At 34.9% G+C, this 21,956-nt stretch overlaps 1 long non-coding RNA gene across 2 annotated transcripts in view; it reads left to right on the forward strand.

Moving 5' to 3' along the window:
- Positions 1 to 21,956, forward strand: part of LOC138915358 (uncharacterized) — a 668,538-nt gene that overhangs the window by 209,761 nt on the left and 436,821 nt on the right. For both annotated transcript variants that reach the window (XR_011421187.1, XR_011421188.1), the window contains exon 3: positions 746 to 830. This is a non-coding gene — a long non-coding RNA (uncharacterized lncRNA). The remainder of the gene's footprint in view (positions 1 to 745; positions 831 to 21,956) is intronic.

Here is a 21,956-nt window from a genome sequence, read left to right on the forward strand (position 1 = left end):
TAACCATTTTGTAAAAATTATAGGACTATTTAGGGACAGATATCATTATATCACACGTTTGCTATCAAATATAAAAAAGAATTCAGCAGAAAATAAAAGATGTAAAAGACGATAACGGTCATCACTGTAGGGGCTGTGTTATGATGATTCACTCTAAAATTCATTCTTCTTTATATATCCTTATTTATCTATGTCTATAGATATAGATAGATATGGATATATACTTTTATTATTTAAAGGATAAAATTGACGGTAAATTAAGGATCAAACAGAACTTGAGATTTGAAGACCAGTAATAAGAGAGAGAACGTGTTGCTCTGATCTTGGCTCTCCTGGGTCACCAAGAGTTCTTCCCAGTGATCCGTCCAATAAGCCATGATTTGTAACTTTGAAAAATCATTGACAATCAGTTATCCAATGCATATTTTCCTAAATTATTAGATATATAGTTATATCTGCAACAATATTGTGCTATAAACTAGCTCCAAACCTAGTGGCTTACAAGAAAAAGCATGTTTTTCTTATTGGGTCTTTTTTGTGAGTAGACTTTCACTCTGCTCGGCTACTCTGGAATTAGCTGAATTTAGCTCCAGCTGTGGCGTCGGTTCTGCTCCACAAGCTTTCTCATTTTTTTTGGGAACCAGTGACTACTTGGGACCTGTTCTTCTTGTGGTGAATTCACAAGTGCAAGGGACCTAGTCAAGTCATGCAAGAATATTTATTGTATGTGTTCATTGTGTTTCAGCTAATACTTCTTCAACCAAAGCAAGTGACATACCTAAGCTCAACATCACTGGGATGGAGAAATATAAACCCAAACTTCTGTAACAGTAAGTACTGCTGAGTAAAATGGCAAAAGGAATAGATGTATGATTGTGTTATAAGGAGCAAATGAAGAGTGGCAAACAACAATCCAAGCTGCCACATTATTTAGACTTGCGTATTTCCTCTCACTTTAAGTCACCCTTGTTAGTTCATTGATTTGTTGCATTCTCATCTCACATGCCATTTATTTTATTTTACCTTGTTTTCTTGATTAGCTTTGCAAGAATTTGAATTGATAGTTGTTTAAAATTATTACATATTGTATTTCATAATTATATTATTTTCCTGCCATCTAAATAAATTGCTGAATTCAATTTCATTAACTTTATTTATTAGAATTATAATCATTTGAAAATTTAAGCTAAACTATTCAATTCTGCATTTATTTATAGTAATATTTAATAATTATAATATTTATATGATTGATATTCAAGCATTGTTTTTCTGCCAAGTACTGAAAATTATCTTAATATTCTCTTCTGCTGTTTTGTGATGCTTATATTTTCTTAGATATTTAAGTTCTCCTTTATATATTTAGATGAATGTTATCAAGTGCAGAAAACAATTTTATCTTCCTTGCATATTTTCAAAATGGTCTCTCTTCCTTAGGTTGAAGCCATGGCAAGGTTTTATGAGTCTAGCTTCATATAACTTAGAGTTAATTGAAAAGTTTTGAAGCGATGCTTCTTTTGGGTAGTCTACCAGCCTTAGCTATTGCTTGTAATATGGGTTTTTGTCATGATCTGTATCTCCACATGGAATTGAGTGGAATATTAATAGATGGTGCAACAAAGAACTCAAAATGCCATTTAAACCTCAAACACTAATATTTGAACACATTCCCTAACGTCTTTATAAAAGCATAGATGTGTGAGTGTGTCTGTGTTTATATTCATATATCTATGAAGTGCTCTAATAAATCTTAGCTCTTATTTTACAGCCTGAGTGATTTTGACTTGCTCACATCCTCCCTTGCTAGTTAAGCTGTGCTTCTTTAGGAAATGAAATTAATTATCCATTTATTCTTCCTTGATCCTTGTCTTTAAACCTTGTCCCTACCCATGATAAAACCATGCTTCACAGTTCCATTCATTGTTTTTATAATCTTTAGTGTAGAATATGGTGACTTTTGTTTTTTAATTACAAACATATTCAAATTCACCTTTCCTTTCTACATTTTTCTCCTTCTTGTTCCTAATACATTTCCCCTTCAAAGAACTCTAATGGTTTATAGTTTAATAGGTCTGATATGTTTAGAGAAATCGTGTCATCTTTCCTTCAATAAGACATATTTATTAAAGTTTATCTCAATAGACCTCTTCTAAAGGATGATGGTAGCTCATCTTCCACATGAAATATAAACAGTCTTAATAAATTGTGTTCTGAAATTAGATGCATGGGACCTATTATTTCATGTTTCATTTTAAGAGAGTAAAGATTCTTTTAGGGCCAGCCCGGTGGCGCAAGTTCTGCTTCTTGGCGGCCTGGGGTTCGCGGGTTCGGATCCCGGGTTTGAACATGGCACGCTTGTCAAGCCATGCTGTGGTAGGCGTCCCACATATAAAGTAGGGGAAGATGGGCACGGATGTTAGCTCAGGGCCAGGCTTCCTCAGCATAAAAAAGAGGAAGACTGGCAGTAGTTAGCTCAGGGCTAATCTTCCTCAAAAAAAAAAAAAATCTTTTATAATTTCAATACTTCATTTTTCACTTAAGCTATTATTATTATTTATTACAAGTAAATAGTAAAATTGAAATCCTCAATATGACTTTCCTGATTTTCAGTATAGTATTTAATGAACTAAGAAAACAATAAAAGCCAATTTTGACCCCAGAGCCTTTTCTCAGTGGAATGCTCCTTTCTGTCAATTGTTAATGGATCTTTTGGTATTTAAAGTAAGGCTGCCTCAAAACTTCTCAGGAATAGTTAAAACAAACCCACACACAAACAAAAGGCAGATGTCACTAGTAAGTTGGTGGCCTGTTTCACTGAAAGCAAAATCACCATATAAGATTGTTTAAAGTTGCCAGAATCTGGATGTTTTTGTAATGTACTAAAAATGATTGTTAACCTGCGGAACCAAAAGCTATTGAAGGGCAAGGAACCATTTTATTCTTCTAAATGACATTCATATGGCCTAAAATAGTTAAATGCCAATGTGCTTCATATAAATGATGTACATCATAGAAGATCCTTGAATTTGGGAATAAATTTATATAGTAGTATGAGGGAAAGAAATGACTTAAAGAATTATCCCAGAGTGCTGGTTCTGGTTACATGTCTTAAATGACTTTTCAGTAATGTGTAGGGAATTGATATCTGGTCCAAAAAGAGCAAATAGCATAGGAACAGAGTAATTTTAAAAAACCTGCCATATGCAGTAACTCATGAGACTTTTTTTGAATGACCTGGCTTTACCCGTCTCTCTGACCTTTGTGTGTCCTTTGGCCAATAGATTAGAGGTGAGAAGACATTTTTCCACTGGATGAATCACATTAAAATAACACCTTTAGTCTAGTTTTGCTTGGTGTTATCCTGAGATATGTGGTTTAACCTCTAGATAGCATGGTCAGAGGACCGATTATTACAATTTAGCTGTCACCACCATGGTTACTAATGCTAGATAATACAAAGTGTAATCATTTGCCATTGATTACCCTTAAGATTTGTGCTGTATTTGAGTCTATGTCTCTTGGGGTGAATAAATATCACTTTTACTGGTTGGCTGATGGTTGACGATAGTCAGTTTACTAATAACTCCATCTACTTGTTGCAATCAGTGGTGATTCTAATTGTCCATTGCTTGACAACTAATGTTTGTGACTGTTAAAATAATGATAGTGCTTGGGTTTGATATTTAAGGGCAGAAAGATGACAGAGGAGGTTCATCTCCCAACATGCGAAGTGGATTCATGACTGCGCTTTCATTGAACTTTCTCGTTCTTGGGCAGTGCTCTGGGAATGGCTGGATGAGGTAGACTGCAAGGATGTGGCTGCATTGTGGTGCTAGGGAGGCTAGACTTCAAGCTTCAGAGTTCCATTCTTGGCAGTAATTTCCGTTTTCCATTGGTGGTGCAGAAGCAGACAGAAACCACAGGATAAGAGACCAGGGGAACTTAGACAAGAAGAAGATTCCCAATGACTATGTTACATCAGACAGTAGAGACCCTTCCTCCATTTTCCAGCAGAGATGCAACCCTCCTAGATGTTTATGGGTCCCTAGAGAGCACAAACAGGATCTATTAGTGCCTGAGCTGGATTTCCCTGTCAGTTCAGCATAACACGGTCTCTGACTTGACATAAATTATTTAAACACAGTTAAGAAATGCCACCTTTGTTACACAACTGAATCTGGGGGCTGAGTGATGTTTCCTACATCATTTATTTGGAATGTACTGAATTTTAGTCTTTTCACATGCTATTTAGAAAACAAGAATAATTCTGATTCAAAAGCTCTAGATATGGAATTGCGGAAAGCACTATTAGTGAACAAAAAGGCACAAGGGACAGTCTATAAAAATTTGCATCATTAGAGCCAAGGGATCTGTCAAGTTCCTGCACAGTTTCCTGGGGATTCTTCTCTCTCTCCAGCTCCATCACATGCCGTGCCCCTATTCAGGGTCAGTTACCAGGTAGACATCTCCAGCTCTTTGCCACTTCATTTTCCTTTTTTTATCCCACCCAAGATAGATGGAGGACTGACACAGTCAGTAAATTCTGTTTATATCCTGTTCTAAGGGGACATTTCCAGTAGTAAATGAAAAGCTCTGATGATTATCACCTCAATCTGAAAGATTTACAAATTCCTCATGAATGGGACCCATCTCTGCTGAAAGTACACTAATTCAGCCTCTTTCACATCAAATTAAAGGACCTGGGCCTCTCAAGGCCAGAAGGGTAGAATGAAATAGTGTAAGAGGAAAGAGAGAACAGAAAAAAATGCTAGATTTCCACATGTCTAGTTGGGTTATTTGTGTGGATCAAATTTTGGTAAGCTTGTGGCATTTAGATAACCCTTGAGGAAGGTGCTTTCCTCTATCCTTCAGATTAGGGGGTTTTGAGTCCTGTCACAATATATTCATAAATACTTACCCACATTACAAAGCACAATTGCATATTTCCAACATTACAGAATTTACAAGAAGTAGTGTTATTTCTCCAAAGAACTCGGTACCTTATACAATTCATCAATTCAACTGATTTGTTATTCAGTGTGATTTAAAATTAGATGGAAAAAAAAGCAGGACAAGATTGTTTGCCTGTCCATGATTATATTGAATTTTGTGCATAAATCTGCACATCTTTATAACGTGCCCATTCAGATAAATGTTTTTACTTAAAGAGGTTGCTTTTCATCTTATAGAATATATTATATTTTGACATAATATTAACAAAGATTTTGATGTTATTTTAAAAATGTGCCTCATGATCTATATGGAGGCTTTGTCATTTTCCAGAAAAGGGCCTCTAAAATCAGATTTCCCTGATTAATTTTTATACGTTATGAATTATTCATCATTTATTCATTATGAACCAAATAGGCTGATATTACAGAACTCATAAAACAAGATAGTAATGTAACACTAAATCAAAGCCAGCCAGTTGAAATGCAGAGCTGTCTTGCTTTCATGTGTTTCTTATTCTAGAAATGATGTCAACTGGTGCTGCAACATTTGTATCAAATCAAAGAGCGGATAGAAATTTATGATATTATTTTCTTATTCTAGTTTATCATATACTCCAAATATGTTTCAAAAACCACCGAACACACAGCTGTGTGGGTGCAACAAGATAGATCTATAAAACAGAAGTGTGTTTTAAATAATTTTATCAGGTTTTTTATGATTACTTGAATTTCTTGTTCTTTTTGTTTTTCAACTGAAAAATGGTACATCAAATGTTTCTCTATTTATTGTTTCTGTTATACGATGGTCACTGATTTTGATGAACTATGAAGTGTTTGGCAGTAGTAGCATAGAAACAAGTGCCTTTTCCTAGGTTAAAGGTAGTGTGTCTTGACTGGCAGAGATTCAAGCCTGGGACAAAGTTACACACACAGAGTGGCACTGGGACTTGGGAGTTCTTTCCAAGAAGATGAATTCTAGACAACAGACTTTGCAGGGGAGGGGGACCCAGGCAGGACCCTGTAGAATTGCAGACATGTTGTAACTTTTCAGAAAAAAGATTTCATTTTCGTGACTGTGCATGCAGACATGGATATTGGAATGTATCTGTACTCGGTCTCATTCCAAAGCAATTTGAAGTCACTTCAAATATTGCATATTATAGGCATCATCCCAAAACTGTTTAATAGCTAAAAAAATTGTGGAGTAGTTACCAAATTCTAGGCATCATTCTTTATGTGAATTAATTCATTTAATTGTCCCAAAACTCTATGAGGCAAGTGATTTTATTAGGAACACTTTACAGATCTAAAAACTAAGATCTAGAGAATGTACGCAATTTGCCCAATATTGCCCAGATAGCATGCTATCAGATGGGATATAAAATCAGGCATCTGGCACCAAAGATTGCCAAAGGGAAATAAGACTGTAATTATAAAACACGTTATTTTGTTCTTACAACTACAGTTTTGATAATAGTGAAAATCCAAAAACTCTTGGTTACTATTATCTTGAAAGACGGATTTGGGTCAGTAGTTGAATATCTTGTCAATTCTTCAATTATTTTTAGCTTGATAATTTTTAAATATGTTTACGCAAATTTATAAATTATTTTCAGTGCGAGTGTTGGTCCCACTAACACTGTCCACTATTACTGCAAAGGGGTCTCAATGTTTTCTTTCTGTGTATTATACTAAAGACAGACTCCTTTTCTTTAACATTTATCATAGATGAAGGAATTTTTTGCTTCATCTTGTAAATAAAACCCAACATTTATTCTACAATAGATGGAATTCCATATATGAACAGGAATAGTAGAATAAATACCCACTGAATACAAAGATTTACTTAAAATAGGAGTTCTGAATCTTTTTCAGTGGCTGTCAAATAGGCACTAGATCACTCTTTTTAAAACTATGTTTGTGGGTAGCTAAGGTGGAAGTTAGGGACAGCAATGGTGCAACATGTGATTAGCATGAGGGCAAAGTGGGTGGGTTGTGTTTCAAGTCTTGCTCTTTCCTTTGTTGTGAAGTTCCATTTAAGTTGTGTAGTGGTGTAGAATTCCATTTAAGATAAAACTGATGAAAAAAAATCTGCTAATGAAAAAAGTTAAATAGCTTGAAGTTGCCTTCCAAATTCTTGGAAGATAGTGAGTGGAATGTCTCCTGACTTGAATCTACTCTCAACTCCAACTGTAGTCCTCTCTTGAGCAAAGGAACTGCCAGTTATCTCAAGGCAATTAGGGCTTGCAGTGTCACAATGGGTCATTGGCTCAGTGAGGTCCTGACTAGGAGATTTTTTGCAAGTGCTTCTCATCCCTGGATTGTATGAGGACTTGGGAGCCAGAGTAAGGACACTGAGAATGAGTATCTGAATGCAGGTCTTCTGAGAAGAGCTTGGTTCAGAAGCCCCTGGACTTCACTGGAGAAGAGAGAGATTTTCCCTCTTGAGGGAACTTGGTCCCTGGCTCACAAGAAGCTGAGAAGAAGCCAAACTGACAGCCTGAAAGTGCCCTTGCTATTGAGGAATGGAGCCTGAGGGAAGAGATGTTAGATGTTCCTCCTGGCATTTGGGGACTTGATTAAAGGTTGACTGTTAATCTAAGGATTAAGCCATTGATGGAGAGATCACTGTACCTCAAACTATTTGCAAGACTTTTGAAACTCTAGGTAATAGAGCTACTCTACCCAAACCCCAAAGAGAAGTAATGTATGTAAATGGTCAGGAAAGACCAAGTGGAGTACTTGGAAAATGTCACTAATGACCAGAGCAGATAAAGTCCAGGAGAAAAAATAGCTAGAACATCAACAGACATGCAAGTCTAGCACAAAAATATTGTCTGCAACTAAATTTTGAGGAAGATTAGCCCTGAGCTAACATCTGCTGCCAATTCTCCTCTTTTTGCTGAGGAAGACTGGCCCTGAGCTAACATCTATGCTCATCTTCCTCTATTTTATATGTGGGATGCCTGCCACAGCATGGCTTGATAAGCAGTGCATAGGTCTGCCCCCAGATACCTGAACCAGCAAACCCCAGGCCGAAGCGGAGTGCACAACCTTAACTGCTACACCACTGGGCCAGCGCCTACTCTAGATTTAAAAATCAGAAGATTAACTGAAGGAGATGCTCACACTATCAATATTTGATTTTAAATCCTTGGAACATCAAATGGAACTCATATCTCAAAGCACTAAATGAAATGCAAAGACATGGTTTAACATATATGCTGGTTGCCACCAAATATCCAGTATTTCCTTTCTCCTTCGTAATGGAAATCTCATTTTATTTAAAGTGATAAAATATCCAAGTTAAAAACTATGTTCCCCAGCCTTCCATGCAGTTAGGTGTGGCCGTGTGACTCAAAGCAGACCAGTGGAATGCAGGCAGAATTGTTTTGTGGGATGATTGCTGGGCTAGAAACACGATGATTGGAGCCTCGGATGACACTCTGACCAGTAATGATGGAGACTGGCATTAGCATGGCAGAGAAGGACCCTGGGTTCCGGAAGAACTCAGAGTCTCTGCTTCTGAACTGAGTTGCCTCCCCTCTATCTTCTTTTATGTGAGAGAGAAATACCTTTTATTTTATACAAGAAACTGTTATACAGCAGAAACTATTTGGAACTTATGTAATTGACAATCCTAAGAGAATTATAATAGACTTGGAAGAAAATTTCAAGAGACATAGTATAAAAAGTCAGCCTTGAAGATAGAAGAAAATGGAAGAGAAGAATGTGAAAGAATTAATCAAAAACACAATGGAACAAAAATCCCCTGAATTGAAGAAGTAATTGCGTCTGTGGTCTTTCCTGAAGAAATGAGTTACAGAAAAGGTTTGTGAAAAAACAAGCAGACTGAAAAGCAAGCTAAAGGCAGCCAGCAAATGGCAAAGCAAAAACTGGTAAAGCAACTTGAAAACGAAATTCAAGAATAGCTTATATATATATTTTAACTATAAAACAAGAAACAGCAAGAGGATTAATAAGATAAAAATCTTGTTTTAACGACTTAGAAATTGAGAATGCAATCTTAGATAATACTTGATCATAAAGAAACATAAGTTACATTAACAAATAAAAGAACACTTCATATCAAAACATTAAAAATTGTAAAAATGTATGACTTTAAATGCCTTCATTTTTAAAGAAGAGAGATGAATATTTTTTTAATTAGATGAGAGGCTATTAATTCAAATAAATTTAGGGAGAAAAATGACAGAATAAAACTAAATATAAACATGTAAATAAATAATAAAAATAAATTAATAAAATTGAATGAATGATAATAGAATGTATACTACCAGTTAATATATCCAAAAACTGGTTTTTTGAAAAGACTACTAATACGAGCTTCCTTTATAGACCTTACCCAGGATAAAAGAATGTAAGTTTAGGATTAAGAAAGGAAATCAAACCATAGATACAAAAATATTAAAATATTGTAAGAAAATTACTCCATGTGAATTTATGGAAATTAATTTTTAAACCTGAATACAATGGATAAATTTTAGCAAAATATGCATCATGTAAATCGACCCTAGAAGAATACAGAAACTTGAGAAAGACAAATTGCTATAGAAGAGTTGAAAAGTAAAAGAGCTATCACTAAATAAGACCATAGGATTAGAAATTTTATACATAAATTGTGTCTAATCTTTAAAAAAGAAACTTGCAAATATCATGTATATTATGCCACATAATAACAAAGTATGGAATGTTCTTTCAATTATATTGAAGCTGGTTTCACTGTCATCCCCAAATGTATAAGTGCAAAAAGAAATCTAGAGGCCGATTTTACTTATCACTGTTAAGTCAAAATTCTAAAGAAAATATTAATAAAAATGCCAGCAAGTACTAAAAGTATAATAAGACACTTAGTTCCCTTTCACATTGTACCATGTTGGGTTGTGTGATAAATAGAATAGGGCAGATATGATGTGCTATCACTTTTGAGATTAGATTATGAAAGATACTTCAGCTTTAATCTTGGTCATTCTTTTTCCTCTCTCCTCTTCACTCTCTCCTGTCTTTCTTCTTTTCCCTCATCTCATCTCCCTAGCCCTCTTTTCCCTCCTCTCCCTCCACTCTCTCTGTCAATCTTTCTCTCTCTCTACTTATACTGAGGGTAGCCAGCTGCCATGATGTGAGTAGCCCAATGAAGAGAGTCATGAGGAACTGAAGCTTCCTGTCAACAGCCTTGCAGGTAAGGTTGCAAGTGGATTTTCCAGCCCCAGTCAGGCTTTCGGATGACTCCGCAGTCCTGCATGACATCATGACTACAACCTCTTGAGAGAGGCTAAGCCACTTGTTTCCTGAGGCTGCTTGAATCACTTCATTCAGAAGGAAAAATAGAAATTTGTAAAAGCGTTCTTTGCATCCCAACTTGCTTTTTAATCTCATTCCTATGCCACTTTCTTGAAGTTTTACTCACTCTGAAGAATGATCTTTTCTGTGTGAAATCTTCCTTTCCTTCTGTAAATGTTTTTAACCACTTCCTTATTTTCACTTTTGCTCTAACTTGTATTTTCTGTCTATTTTATTACTGGCAATATTGGTGGACACGTTAATCTTTCAACTAACTGTAGCTGATGATTAGGGCAATGCTGTTCCCGTTACCTAGCATAGGATCTGGCACATAGTATATTCTCAGTATATATTCTTTCAATTTAATAAGAAGTGGCATCAAGGAGGTTTGAAGCAAAGTGTGGAGATGCATCCATGAAACTGCAGCTCAATTTTGAAGGGAATAGCAAACACAAAGTAGGGTCCCATAGAGAGGGGACACAAATATAAGTCACAAAATATAATGCAGCAGTTTATGTACAGAAAGGATGTAGAAAATCTAGGTCTGAGTGGTAAGTTTGATTGACTGCTGAGTCATGCGAATTCAGAACTAGAGCTCTGTCGAACCCTTTTACAAAAAGCCTGTATTGATTTCACAAACTTCTGATGGGCTGAGTCAACAGGAAGAGGGAAGTGGACTGAGCTGTGAGAAATTGGGAGGAGGGAACCAGGCGTATTACTACATGAGGCTGATTCTGAGAAAAATAGTTACAGATAGAGATAAAGTACTAGTACTCCAAGAGATACAGATTCCCTCAATTTGAGAATAATGCCCTCCATCTCTACATTATATAAAGGGTTTTTATAAGAGCAACACAATCCAAGCCTCAGATTATGCAATATGTCTTTTTTTCTGTAATATATATATTTTAATTAAAAGAGAATCAGCAATAATACACTATAAATTCTTATTTTGACACCAACCAAAATAATCACCTGGAAAAGCCACTTTTTGTTACAAAGTCCAAAAGACTCTGTCGCATTTAAATCATTAAGAACTAGAGAGAAATACTATCGCACACCATAATAGACATTACACCCGCAAACATTTTCTCAGTCTTTATTGTAACACTGCACGTGCAGTTGGTGCACAGCAAGCCAGTGTGGCATAGAAGTAAAAGCAAAAACATGCAAACGAGAGAAAGAAAGCCACAGGGTAAAATGGTGAAACGATTACCAGTTCAAATTTATAATCAAACAAAATTTTATAAATCAAATTTATATTATTGGGTTTATTAAAACAAATATTCCTATATCTTGTACTCTAAGATTTAACATTTACTTGATGCAAACTAAGTTCAAAATTTGTAGTAGAGAATTAAAAAATGGGATGGTTTTGTTGCTACAGTAACATATTTAAATAGTCACTCTAAAGCAAAAAAGAAGAAATATCAGGATATTTGATAAAATGTATTTTGCAAATTAAAACAGTATGTAATTATGCAACTTGGAAGTCATGCAGTGTTTTTTTTTTATTTAAAAAATTATTCAAACCAAAAAAAATTGGTAAAAATGGTTTTAAAGAGGGTATGCAGTAAGGTTTTGAAAAACAGATGGATGAGGTAAGACTTCAGGCTGGAGCTGAGGCAAAGCAGAGTAAATTAATGAGCCTAAGCGTTAGAATATTATGTATTGTTGGCAATTTTCATGACTAAAATAATTTTTCTTGCCTGTAAATTATCAATTCATATCATTGACTTTATTTATTTATTTATTGAATTTTTTTGCTGAGGAAGATTAACCCTGAGCTAACATCTGTTGCAAATCTTCCCCTTTTTTTTGCTTGAAGAAGATTAGCCCTGAATTAACATCTGTTGCAAATCTTCCCATTTTTTTGCTTGAAGAGGATTAGCCCTGAGCTAACATCTGTGCCATTCTTCCTCCACTTTATATGTGGATCACTGCCTCAGCATGGCTGATGAATGGTGTAGGTCCGTGCCTGGGATCTGAACTAGGCCACTGAAGTGGAGCATGCTGAACTTATCCACTACACCACGGGGCTGGCCCCCATTCACTAAGAATTTTAGTGATGTCCTTTCTAAGTTTCTCTTTTACAGGTGAAGAATAGGAAATGTATGTTTTTGCTCAAGACACGGTGCTGATATTTTTCTAGTGCGCGTACTTCAAATTCTTCACTTAAAGGAATGAAATAAAGGCATGGGTACCATTACATGAGTGTCTGCGGTGGGTAGTAGTTAGCCATCTCCAGTCTCACTCTTCCTCACACTTCCATCCAGAATAAAACAAAGGCAACTCAATAAGTAGATATTTGACGTTTGACATGGATCTCAAGCTCTTGAGAAAATCTATTTTTGATGCAGTCGAACCTAAAAAGTATTAAACATGTAGCAGACATTTCTCCCCTTGCTGTCATTATCAAGCTTCTCCTACTGGATTAAAATAGACAATATATTGCTCTATTGTTTTTGTCATTATCAATATCTGTATATTCCTCTTTTAATTTCTCCCTACCTTCTTCCACTTATTAAAAAAAGCACACCATGGCAAACTCTCATAAACTTATTATTTTTAATACAATAACAAAACATTTTTATTGTCATTTTAGTTTTTGAAGTTTTATAAAACATCCTTTTATATATGTTTGTATACATCTAAAATATCTTCTTTTTGAGTAATGAACCACACTAATGGTAAGGGAATAGGAGGAACATTACAGTGTGAAGTCCATATATCTAGGAGTCTGTGTGCATAGACTCCTTCTGCTTAATCATTGAACTGAATGACATTCATTTGCTGCAAGGACCAGTTGTTTCCTCATGCCCCTACTCAGATCTTAAATCAATAGGTAAGTTTCCTCATCAGTGATATGTGGTTGGTAATGGTGATGAATGGCGTTAACGACAATTTAGGGATGTTTTATTCAGTCTTTAAAAGCACCTGAATAGACAGGAACTTGCTGAAATTGCACTTATAATTTGAAGGATGACGCTGGGTCAAACCACAGAGTGCAGTAAGGGCCATTTTGCATTTTATTCAGTGAATATTTCACTCCTAAAAGATAGTTTAATCCATCTTAAAAATTGTTGAGTCATAAACAACTGATTAGATCAATGAGCAACATATCTGAGAGTTTTGATAAACCAAAGCAAATCCTCTTCTCGCTGAGGGACACATAGAATGGATTGATAGAGTTTGCATCAAAACAAGTATGAGAAGTGTCCAATTCCATCTGATCAATGTTGAGGCAAATTAGAATTGATTAGAAGATAAACAGCATATTATAGACACACTTTGTCTTCTCGTTTAGTCTCAAACAAATTATCCTTATTACTCTATTAGAATTTAATTTCTACGCACTTACTGCTTTCAAGAAATGGTTTTGCAGATCTACACTTCGAAGTCTAGACTTAGTATTTGATATATTAGTCTATTTTTATTTCCTTTTTCCTGAATTGTAGGAACACATACATCAAATTACATTGGTGAATATATTTCAAACCCTGGAAGTTTACTGTTACATCACAAAGGAAGGTGAAAGGAAAAGAATATTATGGAGATAAACCTTCCTCTTCTGATAATGTTGAAATAACTGAAAACCCTTGTGATAAATTCCTTTTTTTTCTGCTTTTTCTCCGCAAATCCCTCCAGTACATAGTTGTATATTCTAGTTGTAGATCCTTCTAGTTGTGGCACGTGGGATGCTGCCTCAACTTGGCCTGATGAGTGGTGCCATGTCCGCACCCAGGATCCGAACTGGTGAAACCTTGGGCCGGAGAAGTGGAGCACGCAAACTTAACCACTCAGCCATGGGGCCTGACCCCCAAGTGATAATTCTCAATAGAAATTTATTATCACTGTAGTCATTATTAATATATTCATTTTTCAAGTTCACTTTTCACATAATTTTCACTCTCTGATTATAAGCACAAGAGCCCTTTCTCCTACTTTATATATTTTACTGATACATGTATCCCACGGTACAAAGCATTGTCTCCTGGTTGTGTAGTTAGATGTGATCGGAAGAGGGCTCACTTGTAAAATAAGTTTTGAGAGGCTGGTTTCCAACCCTATAGAAGTTCTCAGAATATTTACTATGCTAATTTACATCGCAAATACCAAAAAATTAAAAAGCATTCAATGTATCATAAAATTTATTTGGCAAAAGACATCTCACTGAATTTTGTTGTGTGAATGAATTGAAGAAATGACAGAATTTTGAGTGCAGTGTAATAAATATAAGGCTGTTATTTCTAATTTTAAATACTCCCTAATTTTACTTATATTTTTATGCATCAAGTTCATATGTTGTAAAAATATGGAAAAGTATTGCTTGTAAGAAATACTTCCATATCATACTACTCAGAAGAAGCCAATAAACTTTTCTGTTCTTGTCATTATACACACTCAAAATAACACCCACAAACACATTTAAATAATAAAATATTCAAAACTACAAATATTTTATATACATATGTATGAAGATCTAGTATTTATAACCTGTCTTCTCAATTTAACATAATTTTGTAAGAATTTCTTCAGTGATTAACTGTTCCAGAAAGTGTTGTATAACTTACATGTAATGAAAGAAGAAAGGTTAAAATATAGATAAAATTCATTAGACAATTGTGAACAAAAGTAATTCAGTGATCGTACTATCAATACTAATCAGAATAATATCAATGACTAAAAGTTTCTTCCATAATAGCCTCAAATTGGAAATAACCTGAATGCCTATCAGCTTTTGAAAGTATAAACATATTGTAACATATCCATAGAATGAAATATGACTCAGGAGTAAAATACTCGAACTTATACATGTAACAACATAGACGAATCTCAAAAACATTGTAGTGTGTAAAAGAAGCCAACCACAAAAGATGGGATACTGTATGATGCCGTTTATGTGAAATTCTAGAAGGGGAGAAATTAACACAAAAAGCAGATTAGCATTTGTGAGGGGTGAAGGGAAAAGTCAATCCCTTTTTTTGTAGGATGATATGAATCTTCTGTATCATGATTGCATTAGTGCTTACATGACTGTGTACATTTGTCAAAAGTCATAAACTCGTTAACTTAGAATTGATGAATTTAATTTTATGTAAATATTCCTCAATAATGGTGTTTTTATTTTAAAAATTACTTCTTTTATGTAGCATTCCTCACTAGCCCATCTCCTATTTCGTATACTCTTGTCGTACCACACACATAGTCTGTTAGAGTGTTTATGTTTGCTCTAGTCCTTAAAAAAATGTTTACTGGCCCCCATTAGGTTGTCCTTTAAAGAAAGAAAAATATTTCATCCACTTTTCTATGTCTAGAAAGTTTCCTGGTAATAAATAGTCAAGTAACATTTTAGAGAATAAATAATTCAGAGAAGAAAATCTCTGATGGCGTATAATGTGGTATTGAAATTCCAGAGGAGTATTAGAGAACACATACATGTTACTCATAGAAGGAGTCACACTAGTTTTGCGTGTGGGGTCAAGTACCTACAATAAAGAATTGTGAAAATCTCATTTCAAAAATTTGTTACATTGAAATAATTTTTTAGTCTACTTAATTGTGAATGTATATATATATATATATGAATGAATATATATATATATTTGAAGGAAAGTGTATAACACTCTTTTAATCTCTTGTGAAATATCCTAGAACCTCTATAACAACAAGATATAGCAGTTTAATAAATTGTTTTAAAAATGATCTTAAAAAATAAAGTTGACTGTTGATAGAGTAATAGTAATTATTTGTTGTATCTGAATTTGTCTATCCTTAGACCCAAGATGAAATCTTGTTAAGTGCAAGGGTCAGCATTTGCCTCTGGTTTGTTCCTGTTGCAGAGTGAAGGGTCATTATTTCTCTATTGTCTCACACGTATGAATGCCAGTCCAATGTGCATTATATGTTCTTAGTTTTGATAAAGGGAAACCTTGAAAATGAACTCTGCTTTTTCAGAAGAACAAAATCTATAGTATTAACAAAGATAGTAATGACTATTTTTGGTGAAGACAACAAAAACCATTATATACAAACTATATTGATGTAAAATTGTGTATGAGTCAAGCGTGTATGTGTATATGTATGTATGTATGTGTGTGTATGTATATATCATAATTATAGCTAATAATAATTTTAACCTGAATTTATTAGCCATGTACAACATGCCAGACATGCTGTGGGCTTTGAAAGTATAGCAAGGAAGTATTTTTAAATAGAATCTAAATTACTTTTCACTCTGGGTAATGTTTTCCTCCATTTCAGTACCTTTTGTTGGTGAAAAAAGGTCATCAGGCTGAGGCTTGTTCTCATGGGAACTGGAAAGAGAAATGATATTTGGAATTAAAATGTCTTTCTTTAGTTTTGGTTTTGACATATAATTTTTTTTTTTACATTAGTAAAATAATAGTCTTGAAATTTCAGAGGTAGAGAGAGAGATTAAGAAAGAGAGAGAATAATGTTTTCTTGGAATTCCTCAAATTCAAATTTTAAATATCATAAACCAGAAGATAAAAGAAGGATCAGTGTGTAAGCCATAACATAAAAGAGCTAAAAAAATATGATGCAAATGACATTTCTACCTCAATGGAACAGTTCTGGCACAAAAATCTAAGGGAATAAGAAACAGAATAACAAGAAGTTACACTCATGGGTTTTGCCACTCCTCAGGTTAAAGGTTAAGGGTAATAGTAGAAATATCCAGATAGATCTGTGGAGTTAGGTAGTGAATTTCAATGCCTTGAAAGCTCTCAAGATTTCCAGAAAATGCTCATAGGCAGTTTTGTCCTAAATTTAACATGGCCTTCTTAAGAAAGAGTTTCAATGGCTGTGGAAGGTACTAAGTAGATGAGCCTGGGTAAAACCTTAGTGGGTTACACATTCTCAGTGTGGAGAATGCAACAGAACGTTGTCCCAGGGATCTCAAGAGAAGAGTAATAGTCTATCAGAAGAGCCATAGATTCGGAAGAAGCTGGTGGCAGAATATGGGCATCTCCCAAATGGAGTCAAAGACAGGTCCACAGTAATTAGCAACAGTGTCTGGCCCCAAATATAAACGACTTGGTAGGACCTGGCACAAAACAGCATGTAAAGTGCGGGATCCCCAATGATGCCCTGGGCCAAGCTCTATCAGAGTGAAAAATAAACAAAACAAACAAAATACAAAGGTCAAAGAATGTAAGCCAAGTAGAATTAAACACTTTAACCAGAGCTCAGGGAGAACCAATACCACTCAGCCAATACCCAAGTGGAAACTAAAGCTTTTCACGTGCATCACCATCAAAGAAAGAGGAGCAGGGCAGTCCTCGAGAAAGGAGGCAGCCCCCAAAGAAGACTTTGTTTTAAACCACCAATGTACTTAATTGGAAAGAACAAAACATTCCTGCCATTGGTGACAATGGAAGTCTGAGATCAAGAGAGTTACAGGAAACAGGGGTTTGAGCCTCATCCGATTTCTCAATGTATGTCTATTCACTAGAATCCTTGCAATCATCTTGCCAAGTGAATTCCATCATCTTCCTGTCTTGATAAAACCAAGAGGCTCAGACAGGTTGATTGCCTTTCCTGAGGGATCAGTGCAAAGTGAGAGGTGAAAGGTTCAAAGTCATTTCTGCTGGGCCCTGAATCCTACAAGCTTCAGCGGCACCTCAGTGTCTCTCCCTCCAGTGGCTGCAATGAATGGCTAGGCTAACGTTCTGTGATCTCTCCACTCTGTGGAGAAACCTGACAGCATCTTTGCAGCAATATTAGAAAAAGATTATTTCCAGCTTCTTCTGTTAAGCCTCCAGCTATGTAGCTTGGGATTCAAAGGATCATGTGAGGACATGAAGACTTGGATAGCTGGGAATCATATTTTGCTTCTAAGATTTAATGTCTGAAAATTTGAGTTTAATTATGGAGTCTTTGACTTCCTGGGGGTATGAACTTTGCATAATTCCTTCAAGGCTTAGGTGATTTTTTTTTTTAATCTGCAAAAGGGAGACGACCTATCTCACAGACTCATTACTTGAAATAATGAATATGACTTGGAATAATGTATGTAAAAGTACTTTGTGAGTGTTAAAAATCTAAATCTATATATACACACACATATGAATTTATACGCATGTGTATGTATTATGTATATATTACAATAAATATTATTAAAATCACCTGCAGTTATTTTGTGGAGCTGATCAAGCTAAATAGGACTAAACATAGACCCAGGAATATATTCAAAAGGCAAATATTTTACAAAAATTATTTGAAGACATATTTTACTTAAAGAATTCAGCAAACACTTATGCAAATACTGAAAATAACTGGAAACAATTAAATTCCATAACGTTAAAAGATGAACTACACAAAATAGCACTGATATATTAAGTTTCACTCATACTAATTTATATTCATGTTGTACAGTAGTCAAAATCTGTACCAAAAGTTCTAACTACATAGAACTTAAAGGACAGACTTTGAGTTTAACTAGTGGGGAAAAAGCCTTGTAAAATGTAACCTATGTATGTGTATATATATATATATTCTCCCTTTAGGTCTTACTGAAAATTGGATTCCAGTAGGACCCATGGGATAATTTAATTGTTAGCTCTCTGAATGACATTTTGACCAGTTCTAAGAACAGTGTCAAAGTCCGTACCAGAACAGGTAAGTGCTACTTGAAACTGAGAAGTTAGATTAAATGATCACTAGGGTTTTTTGTAAATTCTTTCATTATATCGTTTCTGTGCTTGATTTACCTGACTTGAAAATAAAAAATAAGTATAGAGTAGGGTACATGGCCTTGGAAAAATAATAGGCAAGCAAATTTTGATTATTACTTCCTTATGTCTTCTCCTGCCTCCCATATGTATTCTTACAGATTTTTTTTTCTTGCTGTGGAAGATTAGCCCTGGGCTAACATGTTTTGCCAATCTTCCTCATGTTTTTTTTTTTTTTGCTTGAGAAAGATTTCCCCTGAGCTAACATCTGTGCCAGTCTTCCTCCACTTTACACGTGGCTCACTGCCACAGCATGGCTGGTGAGTGATGTAGGTTTGCACCCAGAATCTGAACCTGTGAACCTGGGCTGCCAAAGCAGAATGTGCTGAACTTAACCACTATACCACAGGGCTGGCCTCCAGATGTACTTTATTAACCCAACTTTCTCACATAGCTCCTTAAAGGATGCCAAAATTTGGGGATATATTAGTAGGTCAAGAAGGATAATTTTAAAAGCTAAGCATAAACAAAGTTCTATAGACCTTTTTCCTCTTAATATTTAAGCAAGATTATCTATGTATCTATCTATCCCTCTATCATGGAAGCATTGATTAGGAATTAGTTAATGGAATAAACATTGATTGAACTCATACTATTTCACCAAACTCTGATTAGTTCTGGGATACAAGAACCAAAATCATGGTACTTGACTGAAAGATTTTTATAATCACACAGATCACACAGTTGAGTATGTCAGTTATGGTGTCAGGAGGAAAAAGGACAGCACCATTCAAACAGGGTAATGGAGGAAAGACTAATGAATCTTTTCTTCAAACAGATGTGTGCAGGTTTAAAGGAAAGCAAGAATGAATGAAATGCAATAGTGGGGCATCTGCCAATCCTAGCTCTGGAGGGTTAAATGGACTGAACAGTTACTGAAATCTAGAGAGAACTCTAACTGTTGGATAGAACCATGCCCCTCAGCAGAGAAACATAGAAACTGCAAATTGTGACCCACTAGGTAAGGAGCCTGGGGGAAAATATCATAATATGTCTCCCTTTCAAATCTCTGATTTCCCATGTACCTCCATTAGCTGAACCAAATCAGAAGACAGAGAGCAAGGGAGCTCTAGTAATGCAGCTTACAGAGGAGAGCTCCCCTGGGTGTAGAACAGAGTGGAGGAGGTTGAAGAGGCAATTTAGAGAGACACATGGACAACATCCAATGTCTCAAAGAAACAAAGAATTATAAATACTCTGTGATGGATTTTAAATAGAGATATAGAAAGGATGGAGATTGGATACAAAAGAGCGTGTATCAGTTCTAATAAGATTCAGGGCAAACTTTACACATGAAGCGATACATCATAGCCTCCTGGTTAAAGGATGTTGCAGATGAGCTCAGAACAAGACAGAGAGAGGAGTCACTGAAATGAAAGTGAATGAAATTGCTCAAGGATACTATAAGGATTAGGTGAAGAAGGTGGAGGGGGCGGGATGAAGGGGATAGTGGTTAGGGAGAAAATTGTATGCAGCAGAAGAAAGAGATTAAAAAAAAGTAAGCATAGGTAAAAAAACAGTGGGGTACTTCATATATAGGGTGGCCTGGAGGCGGCAGTTTTGGTGGTTTGTAGAGGTATAAGGTGGTGATGCTAGAGCAGCAGCGGAGGCCTGAAGGAACGCAAAACAAATGTCACTAATAAAAAAATGAGAGATGAGCAAAAAATCGAAAAGCTTGGAAAAGGATGGCTTGTTCCTAGGAAATGAGAAAACACTTTATGTTATGAGAAACAGACTTGTGTTTAGCATTATATTTAGTTGACACATGACATGACTTCTCAACCACTTATATCAGCTATTTAATCAGTATTTTTCTTAGGGACATTTAATGAATATGAGAAAGTAAAACGAAAATGAAGTATTGCCTGTAATCCTACTTTCTAAGAACAACAACTTTTGTCAGACTTCAATACGTATAAGTTTGAAAAAATTTTATGTAATGTTTTATTGATTTTTAATGGAATTTAATCATCTAATGCATATCGAGTGGCTAGTATGTGTGAGATATTATAACGTAGTTAGTTTCTTTAGATTGTTATTAAATCTATCTCTGTTAAATCTTATTACACAGCTTAAATATATAAGGCTATAGAAAGGTTCAAAGAAACAATGGAAAAAGTTAATACAAACGTTAAACAAAAGAAAACAGTGCAGCTTTTAAGTAGACTTTAAAGCAAAAGGAATTGCTAGAGATAAATGGGTTATTTTCTAATGTTAAAGTGTCAATAAACCGTGGAGCTATACTTCTAGATTTGTATATACCAAAAATAAAATTATTGAAAATATGCAAAGGAAAAATTGGCATGACTGAAAAAGAAAAGATAAACCCAAAGTCAGGGAGCCCTTAGTGCATAGTTGTCAAAAGTTAATAGAACAAATCAACAAAAATCAGTGTTTATAATAGAACAGAACAACCCAATTAACAAAATTTGCCTATCTGGTATATCAAAAGAACTATGCAATCCACAATTACCAAATAAATAAAATTATATTGTTTTCAATTACGCAGGAAACATTTCCAAATGTGATCATAAGCTGAGCTATAAGCAATTTAAATCATTCAAAGTATAGGTCTGATCAGAGTGGGATTAATTTAGGTAACAATAAAAACAAATAATTAGAAATTTCTGAACAATTTGGAAATTAAGCAACACATTTCTGAATAACCCACGATTTTTAAAAAAAATCACAAAGAAATTAATAAAATATTTTACCTAAATGATAATAAATATGTGGATTATCAAAACCTGTGGGATGCAATAAAGCTCTTGAGTTAATATTATCAAAATAAAAAAGGAAAGGTGAAGAATCAATGAAGATGCAATAAGGAAAGAACAACAAATCAGACCCAAAGGAAAGGAAAGGAAACGATGAGAAAAAATATTTTCAGTTAGAATGCGCACATGTACAATGGAACACATTTTTAAAAAACGGAACCAGCATTAATCTC

Source organism: Equus caballus, chromosome 9 (assembly GCF_041296265.1).
Source record: "Equus caballus isolate H_3958 breed thoroughbred chromosome 9, TB-T2T, whole genome shotgun sequence".
Taxonomy (NCBI): Eukaryota; Metazoa; Chordata; class Mammalia; order Perissodactyla; family Equidae; genus Equus; species Equus caballus.